Raw genomic sequence first — 13,151 nt, forward strand, 5'->3', positions numbered from 1 at the left:
GACTCGCTCTGGCTGCATGCCGCAGATCAGCACACACTGTTTTGTCACATTTGTCACAATTGTGGTGTTTCACCATGCATCACAAATGAAATGTTGCTGGAATTGTCTCAGTGGGGAAAAATGGTGAAATGTTCTGAGACAAGGCACACAATTTACCCCAGTGATGTAGTCTAGTCTGTAGTGGGGAATAAACTGTGCTTAGGTGTTAGCCAGACCAGGCTTGCTGACACACTGGCAAATATAACTGTAAAAGAAGTGCTATTAATCTGCAGCAAATTTAGTAAAAATGCATAACAATTCCACATACTATGGTAATAATGACCCTATTTATATAATTCATGCAATTTAAGTATACCCACATTGTTTTCATTTTCTTGTGGGTCCACATTTTACCACTTTAACATGGACTACCTCTCTTATTTACCCCACTCTGGGGTTGGAGAGATCAGCAGGGTTAGCAGGTAGCTCCAGGTAAACCAGGAGAGAAAAATAAAGGCATCTTTTGAAAGCTCTGAAGCAGTAGTATGTGTTTGTGTGGGTGGATGGGTGGTGATGAAGGCTGAAATAGCTTGTGATGGTGTGTGTGCAGTGTGTGAAATTGGAAATGGCTGGCTGGCGTTGTCACTCGCTACATGTCCCATCACTCTGGCTAATTTGCTTTTGTCCGCGTCATTTCCACCCGCTCAGACGTCGCCCTGAAATTTCAATGAGGAAGAAAGCCTTCTGTCAAGCCCACGTCCTATTACCGTCACCTCAACAGAGCCATTCACTCTAGTGCAAGGTGAGGTTGTCATGTAATACAAACTGAACCAATGCTTCTAGCCACGAGTTTTGTGGTGGATGAAGTGGGGTGGTTATATTGGTTATAAATAACTGATGCTGTACAGCGATTGTCCTTAATTGCGGACACCTGTGGTACATTGTACTTACTGGTTTAGCTTTTGACCCTTGGATAGTGCAAGCATGAACATGTAAGTACAGCCTTAGAAAAGACTAGCTTTGTTTAGTTGTATGCTCAAAAGTTCATCCATGTCCCACTGCTGTCTGTGTGGTCAATGAAGCTAAAGCAGTGGCGATGCCCCAGAAAGCAATAGGGTGTTGGAGCTTTGTACATCAATTTAATTGAAGTACAGGTTCAGTGCCAACATTTTAATAAAGCAGGGGTCCTCGTTTTTTCTCAAGGGCTTTTTCAACCAACAACAGTGTGTTAGTCTTATACAAATTCATGAATAGATACAGTAGTAATGCAGCAGCTCTCATGGCTAATGCTTACAAGCTCCATCACTCTCTCTCTCTCTCTCTGGTGTCTTTCCTTTTGCCGTCCATGTAGTTTGGAGAACAGCATAGATTTTTGAATGAAGCATTATAGTGAAATATTGCTTGCACAGGATTAACAGCAGCTAACCTGCTAACCAGTCTCTTGCACTTTAATGGCCATAGTGCCACCAGTGACTACAAACAACCCTTTTCTCATGTCTAAGCCATTGTTTTCAAAGAACTGTGTCTGTTCATTAAAAATGGTTTCTCCAATTATGCACGGTGCGAGGGAGCAAACAAAGCAGCTTTTCTCAAAAAGCTCTTCAATGAAAATTTCTCACAAGCACAGACAGCTACTCTGTTCTGACCAGGGTTTGTCCTGTTGCAAGGGGTGCCAATGGCAAATGACAAATCAGCAGCGCAGACAGGCAGTCATCAGAGTTCACAGGGAAGTTCAGATTGAAAATCTATGATAAAATGCTGCTTTATATTACCTCATTTGTGGATGGCTTAGGTCTGAGCACAGCAAACACATTGGCATGGTGTTGCTATGTCCAGTAAAATAAAAAAAAATCTTGTAGGTGTAACGTGCTGTTTGGTGTTCTGTTCTGTTTTTGTTCTTTTTGTGCTCCCCTTGTCATGTGACTGTTTCCCCCTGTCTTGTGTCTGCTTCCTGCTTGTTCCCTGGTCAGGTGATACCCTTCCCTTGTGTTTCTGGTGTCATGTGTCTTAATTAGTACCAGGTGTTTCTTGCTGGTGTTGTCTTTATATTGTCCTTGTCAGTGTTTCTTGTTTGTGGGTCATTGCATGTATTTTTGGTGGTTGTTCATGGTCCTTAGCCTTGTTCTATGTTTAATGATCTGTGTTTAGCCTTCTTGTTTAACTCGTGATTATGTTTAGATTCCTTGTTTAGTGTTTTGCTTTGTTTTGTGTTTAGCTGTGTTTAGCCCCTTAGTTCTGTATAGTCCTTGTTTAGTGTTTAGCCCTGTTTGTAGTTTAGCCCTTGTGTTTAGTGTCCCTCTGTCTAGTTTCCTTTAAGTTATTATTATTAAATTCTCCTTACCTCCCGCCCACGCTCCTTGACCACTCCTACACACCCCGCTTTATTACAGTAGGTCTAGACAGAAAAAAGGGTCTCTTTTCATAATCAATTCTTTTATTTTTTTAGCAATACCCATGTGTTTTATTTATTTTATTTATTTATTTTTGTAAAAACAGCTTGGAGCCACTGTGCTCCACATAGTTAACTCAACTGGCTACCTTTTGGTGCTTTACACACTTAAAAATGATGGTTCTTGAAAGGTTCTTTGGTAAAGAAAATGGTTCGATATAGAACCCTGAACAGTCAAAATGGTTCTTTGTATGATGAAGGGATTCTTCAGAATGATGGACCTGTTCTAGGTTCTATATGGCACCAAAAAGGGTTCGTCTGTTGTTGCGATAGTAGAGGAATGTATTTTTAGTGCCATACAGAACCCTTCTCTATAAGGTGGTATTACTATAACTATTTATAACACATTCTCCATCAATCTAAATAACCCCTTCATGATACAAAAGGATCTTTTAATCTCTTAATGCCAAAGTTTCTTCAAGTGTTCAGGATTCTATGCCACACCTTTTTCTTAACTAAAGAACCCATAAACCATAATTTTTAAGTGTGTAGCTTTTTTGAGCAATGATGAAGTTACATAAGCCTATGGTTGTGTGGACCCACAGTTTTAACTGTGAACGACAGTAGGCATATTTACAGAAAGGAAAACTTTCAATGTTATTAACAGTATGCGTACTGGATAATTATCACAAATATTTTAAGCATGGTTTTGAAAAATGTGCACTTGAATATCATTTTGGAGAAACAGATTAGCATTTGAAGACTGTAAAAATCTGTTTGGACCAGTCCTACCTTTAACTGTATTAAGCTGGCTTATTTAACCACCACAGTATCTGGGAACTGCAGTATCCAAGGTCATGGGAACGCTGCAGTCTGCTGTGTTTAGCTGATTACCACATGCTGCTTTATGTAATTACACCCCTTTGATTGTTCTCTAAAACAGAAGCATTTTTGAAGAATTTATTCCCCGCTTCCATCCTGCAATACGCATCCTATTCTCACAGATTTACTGTATTTTGGATAAAGTAAGTTCCCTTTTTGAACTTTCTTTAAGGACTTGTCTAAAGTAAACAGCTAACTTTGGGAGTAGTGGTAATCTGCATAATGGTATAACTGGCAAAATGCATGTACTCAGTGTGTAATAATTATTTATATTCTGTTAAAACGTTTGTTACACTCCTGCAAGAGCAGAATAAATAATGTATCACCTACGAAGCTTTACACAACACTGCTCCTTCTTATCTCTCTGATTTACTTATCCCACACAAACCTGCTCATAATCTAAGGTCCTCTTCTGGTGGATTACTCAATGTTCCACCGTCCAGATTACAGGGGTATGGTGATCGTGCCCTCTCAAGGCTGGCTCCTCCCTGCCCCCGCTTGTTCAAGAGGCCAATTCCATTTCCACATTTAATTCCAGACTTAAAACCTGCTACTTCTCTAGTGCCTTCAGTTTCCATTAATGTTAGTCTGTCCGTGACTACTTGGTCTCTGTTGTGATTCTATAATTATGCTTTCTGTCCTCATGCCAGCCTTTTCTGTATGTTTGTTCTGAAAATTGTAAGCGACTTTGAGTAGTTGAAAAGCGCTGTATAAATATAATGTATTATTTATATTACTATTATTATTATTAAAGATTAATTAGGATTAGATAATTAGATATTTTTGCTGCACTTTTAAACTACAGTGATTTAATTGTATTAAACTCAGTTTATGAATCATTCTATTGACCTCTGGCTTGAATACATGTCAGTTAACATTGAATAACCTATACTTGAATCCCCATATATAGGATATATTAATATTTTTATCCATATAAGATGTGCTTTGTCTAAAAACATTTGTGGTCGGATGCAGACACACAATTCACACAATTTCATGGGTATTGGTGTATGTGCAAGAGTATAATCCCTGTATGTCAGTCAGCAGGTGCATGAGATGTCTGCTGCTGATGTCCATAGGAGCGATTATGTAATTATCTAAACTACCTTTTATTAAGAGCAATTACATGTTAATGGGATTGAAGTGCCACACTAAAGAGAAAGAGGAGGACAACAATGAAAAGGCTTTTCACCTTGTTTCTATTCTGTTTCCTGTCTGTAGAAACACAAGTCATACAGGGTCCAGGTTTGGATATGGTATTGGATAGAGCCTTTGACCTTTTCTGTGCATTTAAATTCTCTGTCTGCCTTGGTTTATTTAGTTATTCAGCCGTGGACCCTTTGGCATTTAATTTTTTTTTCAAGCAAGGAGATGGCCACCCCTATGGCCACTCCCTGAGCTAATGTTTGTTAAAAAAGATGAAGGACATTTTTAAAGAGATGGTGCAATACATTAGCATCAACTTCTATTGCTAATGAAGGCCAAGTGCACCAAAGCGAATAAATGAAATCAGTGACTTAACATGATTTAATAATTTAGCCTACAGAAGCAGTGAAAAATGTTTTCTGAAAAATGACCCAAGCTTATGGTCAGCTATTGCAGTATCAAGAGACTCTGAATTTGCATTAATACTGGCCATTTACTTGGTACTTGGTAAGTCCCATTTCTTACTTTTAACACATTGTTTGAGTGATATCTTGCCCCCTTGGAACTGTTACAGGACATAGTGTTTAAAACCCTCCCCTAATAAATAGAGCAATCCTTCAAGAGCCTGATATGTCATTGTAACCCCAAAAGGACTCAGACCAAAATCAGAGTAGTGCTTCTGGATATTAACATAGGTCCAATTAGGACATCTTGCCTTCAAAAGCATTCCAAAAGCATATAATATCACCTGCTCATAAAACTCTGTGATATGAAGTTGAATTCAGCTGCTTCTGTGGATTTTTGTTCACAGAACGTCCAGTTCCACCTTAAGTGTAGCAGTAGCCAAAGGTGCTAGAATGTAATTGCTTCAACATTCATGGTGTAACTGGAAATTCCAAGACATCTGCAAAATATTAGTGATGTTTTATGCTTAAGAAGTAAAGGGTCATTATACACTGACACAACATTAAACAGCTCATATAATTATTATCATAGATTCAGAGGAGAAAATACTGACATTTGTGGTTTTTGTGGTTGATTGCACTGCCACCTTGTTATCAATTCACAAGGCGTCCATAGCCCTGTTTGAAACTTGTTTGAAATATGCACCTGAAACACCTGTTTCAAGGGTTACTTAGCCCTAGCCCTTCGTCCTACCTCTCTTTCACATCATTAATTAACACACCTACCCCTAGGCAAAATTAAGGTGTAGGGCTAAGGGCTTTTACATGTAACTGGTTATGGTGGGTGGATTGGCTCTGTATGACCGGGTAAATGTGTGGCACCCTGTATAGGGCATGCCCCTACCTTTTGCATCCAATAATTCCTTGTAGGCTGTGGGCCCTACCAAGACCCTGATGATAAATAAATGAATGGTATTCTTTTGTAACCGTGGAACATATTTGTACCATTTAAAAGTTGGTAAACACGAATAAAATTCTATATATTTTAGAAATTTACACATGCTGATAGACATTTTGCGTGATCAAAGCCTGGAGAGGAATTCCAACAAATCCAGTTTAGAAATTCCTTGGGCTGTTTTTAATTTTTCTTGTGTTTGTGTGTTTTTTTTTTTTTAATAAATACAGTTGTGTTCATGAACTCATGTTCATTGATGGAAATATAAATTCTGAAGTGTACGTTTGTATTGCTCATATTTATCTGAAGCACATTAGCACATGGAAGGCACTTCAACTTAAGTATGGCACACATATTGAGTTACTTTTTGGTGCCACTGTGTTAATGCAGGGTCATATGTGGCCTGTTAGAATAGTGCTTTGGTTCAGTTTTGTGTCCAGTAAAGGAGCGGATTCTCTCACAGATTTTGAACACCTGTCAGCTGGCAGGATTTCTGTCATCCCCTCTCCCTTTCCATCATTTCTCACGTTCTAGACGCATGCTTAGGGAATGTGTGAGTGAGAAAGCATGGTAGAGTGAGGAGGAGAGACTTAGAGAGAAGTCACGATCCTGCCTTTAAAACAAACAGACTGTACAAATGCTGCTAAACTTTTAATGGCACATATGCGCCCTTCATACACAAGAGCCCTGTACATACACTCAGAGAAATGTAAACAGAGTTTGCGCAGCACAAAGAGTTTACCACTGGCAGCAGGTCTGAATTAATTTTTATAAAGGTATGCATTAAAAAATAAAAACAACAGAAGAACAAATTTTCTATTTGTGTTTCTTTTGGTGTTTCTTTTGCATTAAAGTCTTCCTTGCCCACAGAGAACAAATCAATAAATGATTTAGAGCGTGCTCTCTTTCCATCTGGTTTACAATCACCCTACCCTGTAGTTTACTTCTGCTTTTCTGGTTATTCTTTCAGTTAAAGCTCATTCTGCTGCAGTGTTGGGGCATGACGTCTTATTGCTTGTATGTCATGGTTGAATGCTAAATATTGTTGTCATTTAATATACATCATACAAATGTATCATCATATTGTGGTTTATTATTGGTATATTTTTCTTGATTTGTTGCTGTGAAAATGTGTCAGTGATTAGGTTTCATTAGCTGTAGTGGTTGGCAGTGGAAGGACAGGCGTGTGATAGTGTGTGTATGTTGTAGTCAGCTGTTGGGTACAGTGTTAAGAAGCACAGGCAAATAATTTATTTATTTATTATATAAATAGCCCGGTGTATTCCCGCCTTGCGCCCGATGATTCCAGGTAGGCTCTGGACCCCCCGCGACCCTAAATTGGATAAGCGGTTACAGATAATGGATGGATTTATTTATTATATAAATATAATATTGTCATGGTGGGTCTGGAGCCGGAATCATTGGGTACAAGGTGGGAACACACCCTGGAGGGGGCGCCAGACCTCCACAGGATGACGCTCACACTCTCTCTCTCTCTCTCTCTCACAAACACAAACACACACACACACACACACACACACTCACACCTACTGACAGTTTTTGAGTCGCCAATCCATCTACCAACGTGTGCTTTTGGACCGTGGGAGGCAACTGGAGCACCTGGAGGAAACCCACGCGGACATGGGGAGAACACAATCTCCTCACAGACAGTCACCCGGAGTGGGAATTGAACCCACAACCTCCAGGTCCCTGGAACTATGTGACTGCGAAACATGGACATGTTAAACAAAAAAATATACCAGCTTGACCTCAACCACTTATCACATGATTTAACAATGGTACAATCTTGCTACTTTTCTAAAACGAAAAAGGGTTCTTTGAGTCATTAGTGAACAATGGAACACTTATGGGTGTTTACACCCGTTTTTAGGTTCTAGAATGTACCATTTACTTTATTTAACCAGCTAAAGAGCCATGTGTGCATTCAACTGGTTGTTTGATTGATTATGGTACAATATTAAACCACCTCCTTTCTTTTCCGGTGTACATAAGGGCATTTATCAGACCATAGCAAACATAGGGGGAGGTCTTGAATGGCTATGTTTTTATTTTAAACATATTTTTATTACTGAAGGCAAACATTACTGATTGCAGTAATTAAAGAAACACACAAACAAACAGACAAAAAACATTATCAGCCTGGCAGCAAATCACCAAAGATACACTATTAATCAGGGGTTTAGCCTGTTACATGTTTTTCCATCTTGTCCTGTAGCCACGCCCTACACCTGTGAGCTCTGAGAGTGTCACGTGACTGGGTTAACAGGTGTTTCTAATGTGTTCACCTTTTATAAGCTCCCTTTTTAGCCTTGGAGTGTTGTGTGTCTCTGTGTCATTAAATGTCCATTTCTACCTATGCCTCTGTCTCCCATCACTTGACTAGGGTGACAGAATATCCCTAAGCATCAACTCATCCAAAGTTTCCTATTAAATCTGCTGTAATAAGGACTGTACTCTTCTGAGAAGATATTACACTGGATAAGGAGTGTCCAGATTTATCTGCAAATGACCAGTGTGGCTGCAGTTTTCAATTCCTATCAAGCAGGAACACCCCTCATTGTATTTCTCTATTCACTTAGTTTGTGTTCAGTCAGCCACAAGAACTGCACAGTGCATTGGATAGTGTTCCATTCCTCCAGACAACACCACTCTGAAACTTGGCTTTGAGAATGAGGACTAGGCGTTTGTGTGCCTGCTCCAGATAAGTTCCCTTCTGTTGGTAATGCTTTTCTTTGGAGATTATAAAATGTTGTGTAAAAGAGGTGGTGCACTGGCTCAACAGGTAGTGTCACTGTTACATACCTCCAGGGTCATGAAGTTGAAGGTTCAAGTACCGCTTTGGGTGACTGTCTGTGAGGCGTTTGGTGTGTTCTCCCATGGTCCACTGCATAAGTCTCCATAGGTGAGTGTGTGAGTAAATGTGTGAATGAGGGCTACTGACAATGAACGAATGTTTAAAAGACCCTTTAACTGAATTGTGTGTACCTTTTAAAGTAGTTCCGTTCCCTGTGGAAGTAGTATTTTATAAAAAAAATGGAATTTGGAAAAATGGAAAATGGAAAAAGTGGAATCAACCAGTAGAAATGCTTACAAGTTTGAAACTGAAACTTCATATAAAATTAAGACATGGCACAATATTGATTTGGTCAGAAAGAGGCAAGGACATTGGACAAAAGAGCAGCTTTACACATCCACACACAGATGAATGCTGACAACACAGAAGGCTGATAGGTAGCTGGTCACTTGCTTCACTCTTACATATGTATAAGAATATTACAAAGCGTGTGTGTGTGTGTTTGTGTGTGTGTGACTGCGCATATAGGGGCAGGACAAGCAAGGGAGAGTCATAGCTGTGGATCTTCACTGTTTTGACGCCACCATTTAATGCTGAAAAGGAAAAAGTGATGGACTGTGAATTGGTGGGAAGGAGAGGGGAGTGAATGTATGAGTGATATGTGAGGCTTACAGAGTAGAGGAGAGAATTCAAGAGAAAGACAGATGAAGAATAAGACGGAGAAAGAGTGTGAATGGGAGACTGAGATGTGTGTGTGTGTGAGGAAGAGTGATGTGGAGTTCTATCTTCAGCAGCAGAAGGCCGTTGAGCAGAGGCTGGTGAAATGGACTGTGATATTGGCTTTTAATTCTCCTTCTGCTTACTGCGTAGAGAGGGCAGACGCAAAGGAGGGGAGAGAAAGGAGGGGAGGTGGGAGGATGATGACTGAGTGTAAGATGATGACGAAATGAGAAGGGTCCGTATACTTCATGATTTAAAATCCTTTAAAACTTTTTGCCCAACATGGTTATATTACTTTAATATGTAATGTATAATATATATATATTTATTAATTATAGTATGTGTTTTGCTGACACACCTTGATCAGACACACAGTGCTGCCGGAATTTTTAAACCAATGTAGAAATGTTCTGTGCCTTTCCACCAACATAAATTGTTTCACAAACCTGAAATGTTCGTTCCCAGCTGGAACCAAAGACTAGTAGAATCTCCAGTGCCGAATGTTGCAAGTTAACAATCTCCAGAAAGAACGCTGGGCGGCACAGTGGAGCAGCAGGTAGTGTCTCAGTCACACAGCTCCAGGGACCTGGAGGTTGTGGGTTCAAGACCTGCTCCGGGTGACTGTCTGCGAGGAGTTTGGTGTGTTCTCCCCGTGTCTGCGTGGGTTTCCTCCCACGGACCAAAAACACACTGGTAGGTGGATTGGCTCAAAAAGTACCCCTAGGTGTGAGTGGATGTGTGAAGGACTGGCGCTCTCTCCAGGGTCTGGTCTTGCGCCCAATGATTCTGGGTAGGGTCTGGACCCACTGCGACCCTGAACTGGATAAGCGGTTACAGACAATGAATGAAATATATGCAAGCCTGTGTATGTATATGTATATAATATAATGTGTCACAGACACAGTTTAGTTGAGGAATGCCTGTGGAATAGAGGGGAATATCTAATGTAATGGGTTATTCCAAAAACAAATTTTATGCTTTTAGCCACAGGAAATAAGCCAGTTTGAGATAAGTAATAGACTTTACAACTGGCTTTGCTTTGGGTAATGCATCGAGTAATGTTTAGTCTTACTACAGGAATAATATTTTGGCTTGCTTTCTAGTAGTAACGCTTGACTTCTGGCTTCTCCAAAAATATGTTCTAAAGCAGTTTTCCAAACCTGCACCCAGCTAAAAGATGCATCATTGTCATTCAAGATGCAAAATTGTTGCTGTATCATTGTTGAATAATTGATTTTCATTGGGCTGTGTACAGTGGTGTATCACCACAACTGCATTCATGTGTGAATTTGTTTCCCTCACATGTTTTGAATTGTTACATGAACATAGAACTGTGCTGAATCCATTAGAAGCACTCTATCACTTTGGGTAGCATTTACCCTCGATGCGGCATGTTGCTGGTCTATAGGGATTAATAGTTGATGTTTTGTGGCATTATTTATTGATATCTTCTCCCTCTGTGGTTCAGTGTGTGGTGTGTGGTGATGATTTGTTGCAAGACTGAGAGGCATGGACATCCAGAGCTGTCCTTAGAGACTATTACACAAGTGCTTTATCACATCACCGGCCTGTGCCACAGCTTCTCCCATGGCAAATGAATGTGTCAGAGTGTGGCACATGTATTACTGGCCTCAGTGCATAATGCAGTGGGCTTGGTAAATTCGCTCGTGTTAGGTGAGAGATGGATTAGGAGAGTTGTGTTAGGTCATGGGCTTTGCATGTATTCACACTCAGTAATACTGTTTGTGTGTGTGTGTGTGTGTGTGTGTGTGAGAGAGAGAGAGAGAGGGGGAGTGAGAGAAAGAGTGCAAGTGACTGAGAGAGTGATCAATTCTGTGAAAATCTCAATAGAACATGAAAGGCCAGGTGACAGTTTAGTGTCCCCCACATAAAAAAAAAAAAAACACACATGTTCCAGAACATGGTTTGGAGTTCCTTACCCAGAGTGTCACAACAAGTCGAGACACTGGGGAGTCCAGTAATTCATTGTCATGGTAACGGGCACTGAGCTAAAAATAGAGTGGCTTTTTCTGAATCCCATGGTCCTTAGGGAGAATGGGGTCTTTGGGGGGGCAGGGTAGAGAAGGTGGGGAAGAGTTCTGGAGGTGGAGGTCTCCGTGGGCCAACAGAGGCAAATGGGTATTAAATACAAACATTACTTTTTCTGCCATTTACCTCTTGACCGCAGCCAAGTGGAGCTCCCTGTTGAGAGTGGAAAAGAAGAAAAAGGGATTAAGAACGCTTGCTATAAGGTTAAACACCAACCGACTGAGTCTGAATGCATACTTTAGTAGTTAAAATGATATACGCTGTGCAGACCAATAGGTATCATTTCATTCATTCATTGTCTGTAACCACCCTTCCAGTTCAGGGTCTTGGTGGGTCCGGAGCCCACTCGGAATTACTGGAAGCAAGGCAGGAACACACCCTGGAGGAGCTATGTATCATTTATTCATTCAAAATATTATTTCTTGTTATTTTGGTAAATTCTTTTCAATCTATTTGCTATTTGGCATTAGCTGCATTTTGCTGTGTCCGTAATCCTCATACCAAAATCTGAATTAGCATTGAATCTATCAATGCTAATCCGTCTGTTTCACACAGCTTTATAGATAGTGTATGAAAGCTAGTAGTGTATGAAGGATATCCATTCTCTAGGTTTGGTCATGTTTTCTGAAAAGTGACAAAGAGAAGAATTTTCTATTTAAACCTCCAGAAGTCTCCTATCTGAATAAATTAACTAATATTGGAAGCAAATTGATCTTTTTACAGTTTCTCTTTACCAATACTGATGTTTTAGCTAGGTTAGCCAAGTGTAGTGCAAGATCTTGACACTAAAACTGGCACTTTATTAAAAGAAAAAAACAAAACAAAACAGTATGCTCACACAGTTTCAGAGATCTTATGTTGAATAACATTAGAACGCTCATTAAGACCTGCCAATGACCATAGCTAAAACATAGCGTTGATGTGTTTATTTCATGGGAGTTTCAGCATGGCTGATCCAGTCTAATGTGTGTTAATTATATTTACATTACTCCAAAGTGAATTACTCACACCCCAGAGAAGTATTAGTATTATTCAGTAAAGACAAAACCTTAATTTGAATGAATAAATATGGTTGTGTGCACAATTGTGGTTCTTCTCTAAGATGGAATTTCCCCCCTTATTATTAGCTGTTTCAAAGCAAATGACTTACACTGAGCCCTGTGAAGGACTGGCGCCCCCTCCAGGGTGTATTCCTGCCTTGCGCCCAATGATTCCAGGTAGGCTCTGGACCCCTGAACTGGATAAGCGCTTACAGATAATGAATGAATGAATGAAAATGACTTACATTGAAAATGGCTCCATTATTGTTGAGAGTGAAAATACTTTTCAGTAGTGTACTGAAATATTTTACTGCGAGAGTGCCTTATCTGTTCCTGGCTGCACTGTGGGTATCTGTGCTCTCTGTAGCTGGGCAATATGGCCAAAAATGTTATTGCAATCCTTTTTTTAGATACTGATAGATCTCAATATTTCTCGCAATATTTTGTCGCACTGTGACAACAGACATCCTTCTAAAAATGTGGACTGAATACACCAAATTAATTACTATACTAAAATACACACACACACACACACACACACACACACAGTAAGCACATTACTCAAATTCAAAGGACCAATAACATTTTCTTGCCACAAAAAAGTAATAATATCTATGTCATTCTTAGAGCATTACCACCTCAAGTGTTTAAGAACCCTAGGTCTTTTTGGATTTGGTTATTCTGTTTTTTATTTTTTTTTGTCAGTGCCTCTCAGTTGCATTTAAATTATGTGACATATCCATATTCAGTGTGTTGTTTTCTTGGCTACTCA

Source organism: Hoplias malabaricus, chromosome 7 (assembly GCF_029633855.1).
Source record: "Hoplias malabaricus isolate fHopMal1 chromosome 7, fHopMal1.hap1, whole genome shotgun sequence".
NCBI lineage: Eukaryota > Metazoa > Chordata > Actinopteri > Characiformes > Erythrinidae > Hoplias > Hoplias malabaricus.